At 40.1% G+C, this 17,705-nt stretch overlaps 1 long non-coding RNA gene across 1 annotated transcript in view; it reads right to left on the bottom strand.

The window, feature by feature from the left end:
* Positions 1–6,947: 6,947 nt before the first annotated feature.
* The window catches only part of LOC147618192 (uncharacterized), a 39,723-nt gene continuing 28,965 nt past the window's right edge, over positions 6,948–17,705 (bottom strand). Inside the window, exons 2-3 of the long non-coding RNA XR_015262149.1 lie at positions 7,149–7,295; positions 6,948–7,058 (exon numbers count right to left, since the gene is read on the bottom strand). This is a non-coding gene — a long non-coding RNA (uncharacterized LOC147618192). The remainder of the gene's footprint in view (positions 7,059–7,148; positions 7,296–17,705) is intronic.

Below are 17,705 nucleotides of genomic sequence, written 5' to 3'. Positions count from 1 at the left end.
TTTTATGGTCTTCATTTGTTAGAGGACGCATAGGAGAGGATGTATGATTCATTTGTTAGAGAGGACGCATAGGAGAGGATGTATGATTCAGTTAAATCAGCTGAGTCTATTTTAGATAGTTGAGTCAATTTAAGGCAAACTTAGCCCTGACAGGTGTCTCAAGGTTAGCACACAATTAGTTGTGAGTCTTAGGTTTGTTGTGTTGGTTCTTCGTGTTTTCTAAGGTTTTTGATAGTGTAGTGGTGTTAGAGGACACTAAGGTTGATGTATAGTGAGTCAGATTTGAATCATCTGAATTAGCTGGGTCTGCTACTTCAGGTTGGTGATCAGCAAGAAATCAGCAACAACAAGGGAGAGCTAATAAGGTCGGTGAAGTTCTCAAGTAGGGAATTTGAAGTTCGCTGATACTAGAACACTTTTTGGAGCTTGGAGGACACTTAGGGAGCTTAGGGGACATATATCTGATTAGAATCATTAGAGCAAGCATCTAACTTAGGTTATAGTCAATGACTAATCAACAGATTACCAGCTTTTGAGGTTAGTCAAAAATCAGGTGGTAAGATTCTGGCCAGGTTTTAGGTTTTAGGTTAGCTAATGCTAGAGGATAATTAAGGAGTAGAGAGGACTCATATCGGACAGGGGTCAGCATCAATCTTTTGAATAAATTTACAGTAAGCTATTTGTGAGCTCGTAAGGATTCTAGTCAACCGAGTGTTAGAGGAGGTGAGTTGTGGCATAGAGGTTGGAGATCAAAGATGTTGGAGCCAGATCATACTGGGGAGGACAGTTGGAGGAATCAATTGAGTCAAATTGGGGAGTGTTGAGGTGTGCGATTTTGTGAGCTGAAGGGCTGAGGATAGGAATAGAGTTGATTGGTGCCCTTGGAGCTGGGATTTTAGTATCCCGTGATTCTGGTTCCTTTATGTTTTCTTCTTGTGTGTCTATTGGTGGTGTTATGGAGGCCATCACCTAGCATCCTCACAACATTATTCCACCTTCCCTTCTACTAGTGGTGTTATAAGGGCCATCTTGTGTGTCTGCTGGTGGTGGAGGCCATCACCCAGCATCCTTGTAACATCATTTTACCTTCCCTTCTATTTGATCTAGGGGATCATGCAACCTTGGTAGTGCCATCATGCAAATCATAATTTTGGCATCCATTTTCCTTGACATCGTTTGACACTAAGTTACGGTCAACATTTGGATTTTGCATGTAGCCTCTTGTATATGTTGTTTGTGCATGACCACCCTTTGATTTTGGGGATGAAATCATTGTAGGAGGGGAGGATTTTTAGTATGCACGTGCACATGGGGCATGGGCCTGAGCACCTGGAACTTAGGGCATCTTTATGCATATGAGACTAGGGTACATGTGGCCTTGGTACCATAAAAGGAACATGGCCTATGTACTTTGTACTTTTTAATTTCTTTTAATAAGATACACTTTATATTTCTTAGAGACTATGGCCCAAGATTCTATGGTGATTGCTGCTCATATGAGTAGCACATGTGTGTACTTCATGCTAATGAGTACAAGGATGTATTATGTCATGGTAGACTTCCCATGTCTAGGTCCTATTCCATATGATGCAGTGGATCTATGCTGGTACTCCCTTCATGAGTACAATCTCCATCTCTATCCAATATTCCATTCTTACACATATTATTCATAGGCTCTATGCATAGTCTTTATACATAAAGTTTATTTCATAATCTTTGTTAAAGCCTAGAAGACTATATGACTCTATGCATAAGACTATATGCATAGAGTCTATTACACATAGTCTCTCATCCATAAGACTCTATGTATAGAGTCTATTGCATAGTCTTATAGATAAGAGTCTTTTGCATAGTCTTATGTCTTTTGTATAGCATTATGCATAGAGTCTATTACATAGTCTTATACATAGAGTCTATGACGTATAGACTCTTTAGCATAGTATTATGCATAGAGTCTATTACATAGAGTCTTTTATGCATAGTCTTATGTATAGGAGTTTTAAGTATTTATGTTTGTGCATGGGTAGATGGCAAACAACTTGCAGCGCGATGTTACATGTGAAGGAGGTATAGATATCATTGTATTCTTTGTAAGTATATTACCTTGAATTATATCTTATTATTTACAAAAGAAAGATTTCCCTATCACAATATAAAATCAAATTTTACTTGTTTGTATGTCTGTATCTTGAAGCGGTGGACCACCCTCTATGGAGGATGAATATGGTTTTGCATTACAATGAGGTTTGGAAGCTCTCTTCAAAAGGGTGTAAGAAGAAGGATGGATTATTATTTTGAAGGCCCTACTTGGGAAGTATGGCAAAGTACGTACATTCCTAAACCCATAACCACTTTAATGTTTTTTCTAAACTGGGTTTCAATTGTATTAGTTTTGTTGTGTTTTAGGATCATGTTACTACAAAGTGTGCCCATGTGCAACTCAAAAGCAAAAAATGTGAGAGTAGAGGTTGAAGCTGTAAGAAGCGACAACAATCAGAATGTGTGAGAGTGTGTTTATTAAAGATGATGAAGAGAGGACCTCAACTAATTTTCTCATATAAATGTGTGGTTTTTTCATATAAATGTGTATTTTTCATATTTTATAGACTTGACTATGTGAATGGGGGGGAGATAATGGGATAGAGAGAAATTAGATCTGATCTATGTTGCTCTCTCATGTTCTATCCTCCCCATTTTTTTTACATGGACTGCATCATCACTAGGCACACAGTTATGATTGTGGCTATATGTGCCACGTTCCCCTAACCCGCCGACCAAAGCTAGATAACATAATTTCAAAACTCCCAAATTCCTTTATTGAGTTGTAGTTGTGGATATGACTAAGCCTTAATTCTCTTGTTAGCTCCTATATCAAGTACAAAGAGGAGGAGGAGATGCTGTTGTAGTAGATATAGGAGAAACAAGCTAACCAAGATCTACTCCCAATTAGCTCATGTATTAATGTAACAACATGCGGCTCATAACTTGAAGTGATGCTATGAATGAGCGAGTAAAATAGGCCATCCACTTACATGTCCATATTTTCTACTTAGCCTTTAGGGTGTGTTGAAGAATCTAAAGATAGATATCAACTCAAAATAATCAACTTCCATACAACAATAACCTTTAATTATGAATAAATATATACCTTTGCAATCAAAATTGATGTAAATCAAAGGCTCTATGCTTTCCTACCCACGTGTAGTCCTCCTACTACCGAGCTAACAAACGAGCCTACCTCTTGCATGTGCTGAGACCAATTCGATAATGTTGGCAGTCATTTATGTGGAGACATATCTATTACAATCGATTTATGCATGTATGATAATAATGATACATCACGTAAGTGAGGTTTTATACACAATTTTAGACAACTTTGGGGATGTTTAATATTTTCCAAATTTTGCTCAATTTTCTTACAACAGTTTGCAACAACATCCATTCTTCTTTTACATTTGAAAATTGGATTCGTAATTTAAAGTGAACCCTACTGTTTTCCTTTGATGTTTACAAATGATCGTCTTGTAAAAAAAGACTGTTTATTATGTATATATTCACAAAACCCTTATTAAAACAATATTTCTACAACATATTTAAGCGTATCTTTACTCCATCAAAAATTTCATATGGACCTATCCACAAAGGACTCCCAAGACATTGAAAACATTTTCTTTATATTTTTAGTAAAACCAGTTGGGTTGAAGAAATAAAAAATATCTAATAAAAAATCCCCAAGGAATTTTGGATTGGAAATTTAAGATAATCAAGAATTGGGAACTACACTAGTACAAAATAAGATGTTGATCTCTCCAAGTGGGGGGAAAATTTTAGTGTGAAATTAAGTGCAGGAAGTTTTACCCTTCAAATATTAGACAATGAAAAAAAGAACTGAACATATTTCAGACAACGAGAAAGAATTTAAATACTCATTAACATACACGACAACGAAAAATAATTTAAATACCCTTCATAAACATATGAGAAGATGCAAAATAATTTAAATACTCATCCGTGTATTTGAAGCCCACTAAACAAGTCGATTACATGGCATAGATACCATGGGCTTTGATAATAGAAGTGAGCTTCTAATTATAATCTAGGTGTTAGAGATTCAACTTGAATTGACACTGGACATCATCTCAACAGAAGCTTATTGTTATGTGCATGCTGCACACTTATTCTTAAAATCTAAACCCTACTCTACATATTTGAGTGGGCTGATGCCTTTTCTGCACACACAAAAAACATGTAGTGATCACTAAACTCGAAACAATGTCAATAGAAACTATTCAATGTTGATACAAAGTATATCATTGAGCTTCTTACCTAGTGGTATGGCTATCTTCTTCTTCTGGCTAGCATCAAGTTTATCGTCAAGTTTCTTCTCTTCATAAGGCAAAGCACACACAAATAGAAGGCAACTATCACTACGGCAGTCCTTGTCTTTTGAACATACCCCCCCAAAGGGTAAACAAGAAGGAGCAGCTTTGTTTGCTATTGTCCACATTATATGTAGGTGCACATATAATCATCAAAATAGAAAGCTCAGCAAACCTACCTCAGGATAGATAGGCCGCTGAATCAATCCAATTTTTGCAAGAGCCAGCCAATTCAACTTAATTCTTTTCCCTGCGCAACCTTTTTCAAGGATTGGAATCTGCATACTTGGTTCTTTAATTCCTTGTCAAAAGCTGTAGCTGCCTCCTCTGCCTCATTCATCGTGTCTCTCTCTCTCTCTCTCTCTATTAGACCAAAAGAAGCTTTCGGTCAGTTCGTACTCCTCGGCAGCCGGGCGGTCCTCCACCACGCGCAGCGCAGCGCACCGCGCTTAAAGAGAAGAGCATTACCCACGACGTGGATTCAAGCGCCAAAACGTTTCGTGTCTCACCCTGTGACCCCAAAAGCTTTATTCAGACCAGTGTTCACAACAGCAGAAAACATTTCATTACTTGAAAGTACACTTGTGGAGACAAGGAGAAGTTTCTTGACAAAAATGTGGACGTGCACAAAGTATTTATAAAAAAAACTCCGAGGTTAAGTGTGCATGTTGAAGAACATAATTGGGATGGATGACCTAAAACAATATTAAATAACTCCGAAAAAATTAATTTCCATAATGCACCTGTTGGGAGAAATTATAGTCTTTTTCCATTAAAAAGCAAAGAGAAATAGGCAAAATAAAGCACATCCTCCTTTACAAAGGTTGTCACAATGGCTTAGTCATGGCTTTGGGCCAATTTGTACCAACTCCTAAGCTCACATAAGAGGAGGGAAGTTGTACCAACTCCCAAACTCATCAATCACGTGAGCATCATCTCATGAACCTTAATCATGTTCATAAGCATAGTAACTTGAAACAAAAATAATGAAACTTTGGGAGTACATAAAACTCTAGTACTCATGATCATTCAATAAGCATTTGAACTAAATAAACTACTCTTTGCAAAAATGTTTTAGTTGAGATGATTCAATGAACCTTAATCATGTTTAAAAACACAGTAACTTGAAACATAAATAATGAAACTTTAGGAGTACATAATACTCTAGTACTCGTCAATAGTCATGATTCAATAAGCATTTGTACTAAATAAACTACTCTTTGCAAAAATGTTTTAGTTGAGATGATTCAAATAGCATTTGTACTAAATAAACTACTCATTGTTAAATCTTTTAGTCTATTAAAACATGCTAATAATAAAAAAATATATGATAATTTTATAACTAACCTATGCTGCCATAGTGCCATAGGCATTTTGTAGTCGCTTTAGGTAGTCCTTAGCATTATGTGGCTTGAAAAAGTGACCTTTGTATCCTAGCTCTCCATCCAAACATATAGCTTTCAAACGTTTTATCCTACCTATGGGTGCAGCATCCCTTAGAAGTCTTATTTGTTTGCGACGTATTAAGTTAAGGTAACTGATTACCACCACTATGACTTAGCCCAAAGGATGTAATCTTAGACAAACATATATATTGACTCACCACCCATGCATTTATGTGTGCATTTCACATCCCTCTTCTACTTTATATATAATTGACCATTGTTGTGTTGGGGGAAATTATGGTCTTTTTCTATTAAAAATCAAGAGAAATAGGCAAAAAAACTACATTCTCATTCACAAAGTATGGAAAACACTACAAGGGATTGGGCTCATACCCGCGCTCTTAGCCGCTAAAAATGACTTGTGAAAAAAAGTAGCGGGCCCGTGTATCAGCGCGTGTATTCTCGCGGCCAGAGACATGCGTGTAAAAACGCGTGTACAGTGCCTCTCAGACGCGCGTATACACGGGTGTTTAGCCGCGTTTTTTTTTTCAGACGCGTTAATACACGCCAGTATACACGCGTCTTATTCTATTAGACGCGGTTATACACGGGTGTATAGCCGCATCCTGTTCAGTTCCAATGTCCCAGCCGCGTTTTTACTTGCGTCTTTACACGCGTTTCTTTTATTTAGATGCGCTTATACACGCGTTACTGCCAGTTTTTACGCGTGTATACACGCGTTATTTTCAGTGTATCCGCGCATATACACGCAAGTTTTAGCAGTTTTGACGCGTTTATACACGCGAACAGAGAGCAAAAAAAAAAATCCAGAGAGTGCTATTTGGTGCCTGAATACTGTTCCAGCATTCCAGCACCCAATAGCACTCTTTGGTTTAGGGTTTTTGGTGCATTAGACCATCCACGAAGAACATATGCACGAGGGAGATTAAGACAAGAACGACATGAATGCATACATTGTCATTACACGATTCAAGACAGCCATGAATGTAATACTATCGATCAATCAATTCAATATTACTATCAAAATTTCATACATGTATACAAGGGAGTCCATATCTCGAAGTAGCCCATGGCTTGAGTTTACAAAAAAATATATACAATCACATCCTAAATATGGAATGTGATACTACAAATCTGAGTACTACTCAGACCCAGATGATGACTCGGTGCTCCCCTCATGCTCAGATGAGCTCGCATCGGTCGGAATGTCCGAGGAGTAGTGCTCACGTCCACCCTCTGCAGCGGCGGCCGGTGGATCATCAGCAGCTTGTGCCTGTTCAAGTAATATATAGTATATAAGTATATATATATATATATATGCAATTCAATAAACCAAAACCATTCGTTACGAATTTTCAAGTACCTGTCGACCGTATGGTCTCATGGCCAACTCAAACTGCGCGTCCGTAATACGTCCCTCGGCTCTGAAGATGGCCCACGTGTCACGTCTGCTATGCCGGCGAGCATACGCAGTATCGTGGGTTGTGGGCTTCCTCCCCGTAACCCGTCGCTGTATCATAATCAACACAATTTGTAAGATTAAAACAATTCATAGAATCAATGAATTAAGTAAACAATCAAATAAAGTGACAGGATACTTACGAACTCTGCCTCCCATGACTCGACGCCGCCAGATCCGAAATGCGAAGATCCAACGGTCTCCATCTGGATCCGTCGTGCCTCCACATGCTGCCTGCTCTTCACGCCACCCTCTGCTCGTTTCTTTGCCTCCTTCCACTCGCGTTTGTGCGCAGTGGCAGGTTTCTCGGCAGGATAGCCACCCGCAGCTACATTTAGCCGGTCATCGTACGCGAGTTTTTTAAGGTGAGATCTTTTATTACTTAAGATCTCCCTTATTCGCGTCCTTCCCCATACATCCGAGAATGTAGCATGTGGGGGATTGGGGTACCGACTGTGTACAGCCTCTATCACCTCCCCAACTAATCGGCTATTTTGATCTTTAAATTTAATAAAATAATTTCTATATGAGTTTGATACTACCCCACGCATGTATTCCATTACCTCCCTCCCCCTCGCATCCATCACTATCCCGCCCCTATCCGTCACATCATAGCAAACCACTCTCTCCATCTCTCTCATCTCCTCCTCTTCCGAACTGTCTCCTCTAACTCTTCTCGCTCTATCTCCTCTCTCACCCCGTGCCCTACTACCTCCCCCACCTCCCCCACCTCCCCCACCAGACGTATGCGTCAAGCTTGGCCACGAGAGGTGGGTGGGCACGTTCGTCTTTCGCCTGCACCATGGATTATATCAAAGAAAGAGGAGAAGCAGGTAAAGCAGGCCATCACCACTTTGCGTACTCCCACTGGATGCATGAGATCATTGAAGGGAGCCTTTACAACCACTAAGAAAAGAGGCGTTGAGCAACTATATGGGTTGAAGTCCCACGATTGGCACAAGATGCTTCAAGTAAGTGTTTTCCAAGTCTTGTACGTACGTTGAAATTAAATTTTGTAATGCCATAAACCATAAATGTGCTCTTATGTGCGCAGTTCATACTACCTACTAGCATCGACCATTGTGCGAATAAGAGTTTGAAAAAATGTATTTATAAGATGGGCGAGCTTGTGAGGTATGTAAAACCCATGCTCAGATCACCCTTCATTATACCTTGCAAAATGAACGTGCATGAGGTATAACGTACTATTTATTTATTTTTCAGATATGTTAGTTCCAAAGCAATTGATCCAGCCACGTTGGATGATGCGCGTGTTATGGCAGTGGAGGTGGTTTGTTTGGTAGAGGAGACTTTTCCGCGAACCATTCTCACAAGTCAACTACATCTCATTGTGCATTTAGTGGACGAAATTGCTTTATGTGGTACTGTGCATGCACGTTGGATGTTCTTCCTAGAGCGCTTCATGAAGACCTTAAAAGACTTTGTGAGGCAAAGTGCAAGGCCTGAAGGAAGCATGGCCGAGGGTTGGTTGATACAAGAGTCGCTTGTATATATTTCAGAATTTCTTGGTCAGGTGGACAGCTCTTTGCCACGACTATGGAGCAATGAAGAGGACTTGAGGATGACCTCTATTGTGCCTCAAGGAAAAGGACAGAGTAAAGTAATTGACAGAACGTTGATTGATGATCTCAATTTCACTTGTATCCTTAATAGTGATGTGATGAGCAGATGGGTTACAAGATATGAGGATGCAAAGACAAAAAGGCAAGCAGAAAGAGCTCTCTTTCGGAGGCAACATGGCTCTCGGAAGGCGTACCCTAAGCATCTAGCAACACTTTCGAATGATATCCATGTTGATTGGTTGCATGAGGAAATGGAGAGAGCAGAGAGTGACGAGGGGCTGCATATCACGGCGGAAGAATGGGAGTATGCACGAGGATGCATGTCAAAGGTACATAGAACTAATGTTTTGCATTAGTTGTAAGTGATTTTCTTTTAATATTTATTCACATTGCTTACACAAATATTGTTTCTATTTTGGTCCAGTGCACTATGTTCAATGCTATATGGTGTGAAGGCAAGCATTTTCGAACACAAAGAATTGATGAAAAGAGAAATACACAAGATTGCGGTGTCATTAGTAGCTTTGAGGGAGCTAATGGAAAAATGGATGATTATTGTGGCATAATCCAAGACATATTTAGGCTTGACTTTCGTCGCTTCTTTGTGTATGTTTTGGATGTCAAATGGCAAATGAACGTGGTGGAAAAAGGGCCTGATGCAACGATAAAACGCCATGCAAGTGGATATGTAACTATTGACTCTACAAAGTTCTGGCAAACAAAGAAAGATAGGCTCGTATTGCCACAACAATGTGAGCAGGTATGCATTTTTTTACTAATGTGTTTCATGTACATATATATCTAAGCTCGCGTACCCCTTGACTTTTGATATGCTAATTAATTACTGTACTGTGTGTATTTGAGTAGGTTATCTATCTACCAATGGTGCATGACATCAAATGGTGGTACGTCATCCCTATTGCACCACGTTCCAAAGTGATGTATAATACATTCACTGATATGGAGCATATGGAGGATGTAACAAGCCGCAATGAAGATGACGTCGAACATGCCATTGAAGATGTTGTGATCGATGATCAAGAAATAAGAGATGATCGTGATAATGAGGATGAGCATGCCATTTCTCATGATCATGAGAATGACCCTACCATTGAGGATGATGGTGATGTTGATGAGGATGATCAGGACATCGATACCATTATCAATGGAGTACAGAATATCGATAGTGGAATAAATTTAATCGTAGCCTTACCAATTGATCAAATGGATATTGATGTTGATCGTTTGGCAAGGATGGATCTTATTGAAGATGAGATCGAACCCTAACCAATCCGTCACTGTATGTTCTAAATTGATGACATTTCCATCATCTCATATGCAATATGATTTATTCTTGAATATATTTCATTGTTGTAAATGCATGTAGTGGGATTGTGTAATGATGTATACTGTAATGTACTATGAGATGGTTTAAGGAAAATAGTTTTTAATTTTGTAAAGGAATTCAGTTTTTTTTTAGTTTTTCTCTACCATGCGTGTATTAATCCGTGTATAGTAGCGTGTATTTATCCGTGTATAATAGCGAGTATTACCCCGTGAATATTATCGTGTATAGGTGCGTGTATTACTGCGTGTATATAGACGCTTTTATACACGCGTTTATTAATGCAAATATACACGCGAATTTAAATGCAAAAATACACGCGCCCGATTCTATTCAAATACAGGCGCGACCATACACGCGTTCGTAATTTATCGCGTGTATGAAACGCGTGTATGGCAGCATTGTCTTGTAGTGAAATTTGCAATTACAAAGGTTTTGAGAGTAAATATAATCATGACTTTGAGGCAATTATTGCACCAACTCCCAAGCTTACATTTGGGGGGGAGTTGTACAACTCCCAAAGTCAATTCATAGAGCATCATCTCGTGAACCTTAGTGGTGTTCGTAAACACCATAACTTTCACATTCGCTATATTTATTTTTTGTGCGATTTTCTTTTTGTGAGATTTTTTATTTCAAAATATCCAAAGCTATACACAAAAACCTATACTTATTTAAGTGAGCTGCCATTATTGCATGAACCTTAGAGTAATCATAAACACGGTTGGGGCATTCCGGCATCATGCACCGAGAGCTCTAGGTGCATGGCGGTAGCTTCCAATGCATGTCGATAACTAGTGACATGCACTAGGAGGTACCGGCATGCACCCTGAGCACCCAATGCATGCTGCGTGTTACCTAAGTATGTTAGTAGCTACCGGCATGCATTGGGTGCTCCGGGTGCATGCCGATGGTGGCTTCAAATGCAGGTCAACATGCCACACCATTTGGTGACATCAGGTAGAGTGCGGAAGGAGGCAAGACTTCATATGGAAAGCATGGCTCAGACTCATCTTCACCAACTAATTAATGAGGTGCCTTCACCATTGCCACATGAGGAGGAAGAGGACGGTCTTAACCCATTTGTCTTCAAATCCACAACATGGTCTACTTGGCCTATTGTATTGGTGAATTAGAAAGCAAAGGCTGCGAGAAGAGAAGGGGCAAAGAAGCACAGACTTCCAAAAAGAGACGCTCAGACACATGAGGAGTTTAATCCAAGATGCTAAACAAGCGGGGGTCGTACAACCGTTCTCTGGAATGATATCGCACATTTTATGAACCCATTGGATGACAGTGTGGAGAAAAAAGTCTAATGCAGCTCATAGGTAGGGGAGTTAGCACACACAGGAGAAGCCCCTCAACCAGACACCCTAGGTTGTACGGGGAAGTCGTGGAATCTCATGACTCTCGTGAACTTGGATGATAATTAAGACATGATTAGTGAGCAATTAACTGATAGATTAATGTAGCCTAAGGCATGGATAATAAAAACCAGCAAATTCTCATTAGGCCAATGCCTCAATTTATAGGGTTTACATCCAAGCATCTAATCCCACTAATCTCTCCCTGACTCACTCCACCTCTTTTGCTTGATTCTCTCCACCTCTTCCCAAAATATCTCCATACCTCCTAAATCTCCTCATGCTACCCTTTATTCTCTCCTAGTAGATACTTCTCACCTTTCACAGCTTCTCTCACATTTACAGATTCTCTTTTACAGCCTCTTGGTAAGGGCTTGTTCCCGCACACACCCTATTCACATGTAATGTTCTCTAAGCTGCTAAGGGCCAACAAAGAACTACCACCATATTTCTAGAATGAAAACAAAATAAGGTCGATTCTCACCAAGAAGCCTCTTCCCCCAAAACACCCATGCTGACAATTCTTATTCTCACAGACGCTGGAGAGAAGGAGAATGCTCCCATCTAGAATGCAACCACCCACAAGTGTTAATGACTGGAGGTGGGGTATTGGAGACTCAAAAGTGGAAAAGGTACAAGGCTTTCCTACAAATGATCAAGAAAAGTATGAAGAAGCGGTACAGGTTCAGTGGAGACCGATACCAATTGTAGAAAAGAAGATTCTAGGGCGAGCCCCACTCAAACTAGTAATAAATTTATTTGATCAAAAGATGTCTCAAACCGACAACAAAGTTATGGGTTGCTCAAAAGAGCAAGTAGAAAAACTAAAAGAATGCAAAAATTCACCATTTACTCAGATGACATATACATCTTGGACCATATTCCCCCGAAGATGTTCATAAGATTCAAGGAGAAATTTGTCAGGGCAATGGGCTCAGAGGAGCAGAAGCTCAAGCAGCAAGCATGTCAAGTGTTGCGCCTAGAACCTCACTGGTGTCAGAAGGCACCGACAACCCACTCCCCATGTCATGAGCATCACCTCGGTATCACATTGTGGAGGTGGCAAATTGTAACTACTAGAGAGCAGTTGTTAAGAACAAGAAGACTCAGCATAAAAGGGAAGTTGGTTTCTAGAGAGTGTGATGAGGGTTAACACTGTGTTAGGCAGGAGAAGAGATGAATACTTAGTTTGAGAAGGAATGTATGAAGGTAGTAGTAGTGAGTGTATGCTCTCAACAAATAGTTGACAGTTGTGTCATGATGCTTGTTATAATGCTAATACTAAGGGAATGTTAGTTTGTACTAGTCTGTAATGCTTCGAGAATATAACTAAGAGCAAGCTTGCGATCTCATTGTTATTCTCGGTTGTTCTCTGCATTGTGTAGATTGAGTCCTTAGTATCTCTATTCTACTAAATATGTTTTCTTTGGTGTTCTGTGTATCCCCATGACCATATAAGAGTTGGCGTTCAGACCCCAAAACTCTGGTGGACGTATCCCATGGCATTGCTTGATTGTTCTGTCACCACAGACTGTTGTCTTGCCATTCCACTGAGAGGGAAATCAGCGAGAAACAATTACTTGCCTCAATCATGTTTAGCAGTGTGATGATGGATCCCATTAGTGGCCTTGTCTCACCAGAGACTTGTTGGGGTGGTAGTCCTTAATCCAATGATCTATGCCACAATGGTTACAAAGTAGCTAGTGGCATGCTTGAGGACACATCTTGGTTGAGTTGAGGAAACCTTATAGGGAATCCGAAAACTCGATGGGAACCTTGACAATGGGTAACATTCAAGAGGCATTCTCCTTCTTGGTGCATTGATGTCCCGTTCCCTTTCCATAAAAACAAGCTGGTAAACTGGCTTGAATTCACCTCTCCCATCCAACCACTACATAATTGTCAATATGAAGCTCCATGGCATCCTCAAAGAGGTCTAGAATGGGTTTGACATCCACCTTATAGTCTTGGTAATCTCAGTAGGCTCCTTGAAGCTAGCTTGATTAAGAGGTTTCACTCTGGGTGGGGGTAGTTGCAATCCTAAGACTCGTGGAGGTAATGGCATATTGGGTGTATTGTACATGTCCTTTAATAGCAGTTATTGTGTTGGATGCCCAACCATTTCTTGATTTGCTCTATAGCCAAGGCCAAGGGCTAGTTTTTGTGCCAATTCTAGCAAGGCTAGCTATGGTGTCCTTGTTTTGGCAATAGCTGGTGTGTTTGGAAATCTCAAGCTTCGTGACCATAGTGCCCACAAAAAGCTAAAATTACCATTGTAACGAGATCTTAAAATTGGACATTTTTCTAGTGGTACATCCTATGACAACAAATGGAACAATAATGAATCTCTCTCCTTGGGTACATGTGCACATTGCCCGAAGCTTTACTAGTCTTCTTTCCTCTTAGGGGAGCTTTTGCAAGTCAGTCCAAGTCATTTTTGCTAAGGTATTCTCTTTAGCTATAGGTTTCACAATGGTTGTGGTATGACTTTTGGCTCTGCTAAAGTAACAGACTTAGAATCTAAAGCTCTAATTCTTCTTATCACTCATCAAGTTATCCTCAAGATGGATGTCATTAGCTCTGACATCCTCCTCGGTGGTGATACCTCTAATGACCAAGCTATTATGGATATCTTCATGTTTAAGCCCATAGATAAATCGATCAAGAAGTTGATTGTTAGAGAAACACTCATGTAGAGCACTAATAGGAGTTCAATTGCTTGAGATGACTTATAAAATCTCTCACTGACTCATCTTCTTCTCTCTTGTCTTTGTGAAATTATGAAGCCACACTCCATAAATCTCCCTCATACACAAAATGCTCAGGAATAACTATCAAAGCCTGGTAAATTTTAGATGTTCTTCAACTCTTAGGGTCCGATACCAATCACTAACCATGCCATATAGTGTAAGGCTAAAGTTATTGATCTTTGTGAGCTTAATCCTCTCACCTAAAGCCTCACAAACTTGATCAAAGTGTCTTCTAGGATCTCCCTCTCCATTGAACTTGGCCACTGCCCTCCCCAATGCTTGTGCGAAGGCTATTAGATTAGTTAGAAAGGCTATTGCTGGAAGTACTAGTATAGTAGGGGAGCATGGGGTCCGAACGGCACTTCTTACGAAAAAATGACATACCCTACCACGGTTCCTTTTTAGTCACACAAAACCAAGTTGAGGCTGCAAGATATCTGCATAGGGCTTAGCCCCTAATCCCAAAACCTACAAGAATGCCTCTCTTGCCAAGAAAATAGCACCGACACACAAAAAAGCTCGAGCAGCATAGAAAAATATCATCATCATCCCCATCCTCACTCTCTCCCTCATCCTCCATAGTGGCAAGAAAACAAGAAAGCACAAGAAGCAGGAGAGAAAGAGTTTGTGCCAACCAAGAGAGATACAAAATCAGGTGCATGAAAGATATAGTGAGAGGCACAACCACCCTCCAACCTCCCAAATCAAACGACTCCCCAACTATCTCTTTTTTCTTGATTTTTATTAATTTTTTTAAATATTACAAAGTATCAAGGTCTCTCAGACCTTTGTCGCCCTCCTCAAAAGATGAAACACACACTGAGACTATGACTTTATAGATCTAGCCATGCCAAATACAATATTAAATGATAGGATTTTACAATGAAATTACATTGTGATAATGATTATGAGGGAAATAATTTGTCCATGAAGCCCAAAAATAGCGCCTAAATTTGCACCCAATTGAGGGGTCAATAGCATAATGGCATAAATCCAATGGGAGTAACATGAGTCTAATAGGTGGGGTCGTAGAGAAATTCATAGGTACCGATGACACATGAGCCGAGGGTGCCACTAGTCTAGTAATTTATGGAGGATGTCCCCCTTGCTCTAGGCTGCATTGTTAAAGTAGAGGAAGACGTGAGGAATCGAGAATTTTGGGTGAATTTTCCTCCTTATGTGGTCCTAGCAGATGATATGGATGTGGTAACTAGGCCTGGAGCCCTTATTGATCAGGGGGTTCATCTAAAAATATGTAAGTATAACACGTGAGTTCAAATGAAGGGGTTTTTTAATTCAAAAATTAAGAGTAAACTTATAGAAATACATTTACAAAAGGGGTTTTTTTAATCCATTTTGAAAAAAAACACGTAAGTCCATAAAGAAAAAGGGGTCATTTCAATCATGAAAAATTTATAGGTAAGGGGTTTCTTAAATACTCCTTGAGCACACGTGATACATAGGATAGGGTGTGATACATAGGGTTTCTCAATGCTATGTAGTTGGTTACAAGTGGTGTAATACCCAATACCACAAAGTCGAGAATTGTGCTAACAGCATCTTGAGTGGATACCTCTCTACGGTCTCGGAATGTGAAGCCCATGCCAGTAGATTCTTGGATTCCCATGTAGCCTTCAAGAACAGTAGAAGCAGCAATCGTGGCTTGGTCCATCGCGTAGCCAAGAATCACCACATATGTGGGATAAATAGGGCTTATTGATGGTATCTCCATCTCACTCAAGGTAGGGCCTCACACATTGCTTGTCCCAACCTGTGTCATCACGGGAAGTCACATGGGCATGGTGGCTCCTTGTCTAAGCCTCTCTTAGTCTACATAGCCTAAATACATTCCAAGACCATCTAAAGTCACTCTTCCTTGTTTTGGAAGTAGAGATAACTTGCTTAACTTCCTCCCAGGATAATAGCATAAATATGGCCTATAGCTAGGTCCATCAAGGTTTCTTGGGTTGCATTGAATTCCCAACTCTCGTTTTGTAGTAATGTGTTTAAGAATCTTCTACCTAGATCCACCTGAGATATGAATTCATGTGGCCTCGCACTCTCTAGGCTATCAGTCACGTGGGAAATGGGTGAAGCTTAGGTGGCTTGCCTAATTGGTGCAGTTTGGGCTGCTAAAAATCGCTATTGGGCTCGACATAAGGTCTCTTCCTCTTTCTCACTATAGCAGCTTGGATTAGGGCTTCTACTTCTTGCACCTACTCTTTAGTCCTACCATATAGAAGTAATGTTTGGGCAAGGTTTTGGTCTATAAGCATGGGATTTTCGATCAAGATTGGTCCCATGTGGACAAGGATTTCCACATGCATGGGGCTCGTGTGTAAGGTGACACTAGGTATTATTGAGATATCGAGGACCCGCTTGGGTGATAGCTTCTGCACTTATGTCACTGGCATGGTTGATGCGATTATGGTCGATATGCTGCCAGTGGGGATGACACGTTGTGTGATAGCCACTTTGGAGTACTAGAGTTATGGCATAGTTATAGAGCCAGCTCATATAGTCGGGTTCACACTATAGACCGACCACTATGTATGTTGTAGGAGAGTGCTTTCCCTTAATGTATGTACTCTTATCTTTTAGTTATATGATTTTCGAGAAGAGAAGAAAATAGAAGAAAATTCAGCCATCCACTTCTCTTGTGCCTTGCACTCTCTTTTGTGTGTGTGTATTTACTTGCAAGGAACTCAAGCTCTCTCTCTCTCTCCCCCACATTATCTTTATGGTATCAGATCTTTGGTTTGTGTGAGAGATGAGGAGGCAAGCAAGAGGTAAGAAGACGGTAAGAACAAGCAAGGCAGGAAGCGGTACACAGGTAAGAGCATCATCATCTATTTCCCTTCTTGGTTTAGGTACAACACCCCTTGGTAGCTCCTAGAGCTACACATCTCTAATTGAGAAGCTATCTTCGCAGGCTTGGAGGTACTTGTATGATACATAGTACTTTAAACTACAATTTTACGGCCCAAAATACGTTCCGAGCGTGTCTCGATCTCCGTTCTGTCACGACAAGGTATTTTCGACAGTTTCAGGAAGTTTTAATTATGAATTATCTCCGCTCGAAATCTGGTTATTGCAGTGCAGCAGTGCATTTTGGGAGTGTATATAGTGTTTGCACATGTATTACTAACATAGGGTGTATGTACATGTACTTTGGTCAGATCTGGTGATCTACAGGTTGTGTTGAAGTACCATTGTGTGGAGTAGTCTCAGAAGATATTGCTATGTTACAAGTTGCATACAGAAATTATGTGTTGCAGTTTTTGATTATTGTAGGAAAACATGTCTAGTGACGAAATTAATCAAATGTTAGCCGTGAGAATCTAGACAAGAAAAACTTCCATGCCTAGAAGTTCAGAATAAATAATTTCCTTATGGTGGGTAAAGGATTTTGGGACTAT

The sequence above is a fragment of the Cibotium barometz genome, chromosome 35 (genome assembly GCF_041138505.1).
Source record: "Cibotium barometz isolate CiBa-2024 chromosome 35, ASM4113850v1, whole genome shotgun sequence".
In the NCBI taxonomy this organism is placed as follows: Eukaryota; Viridiplantae; Streptophyta; class Polypodiopsida; order Cyatheales; family Cibotiaceae; genus Cibotium; species Cibotium barometz.
Note: the sequence above shows the minus strand (reverse complement) of the source record. Positions and strands in the feature narration are given on the sequence as shown.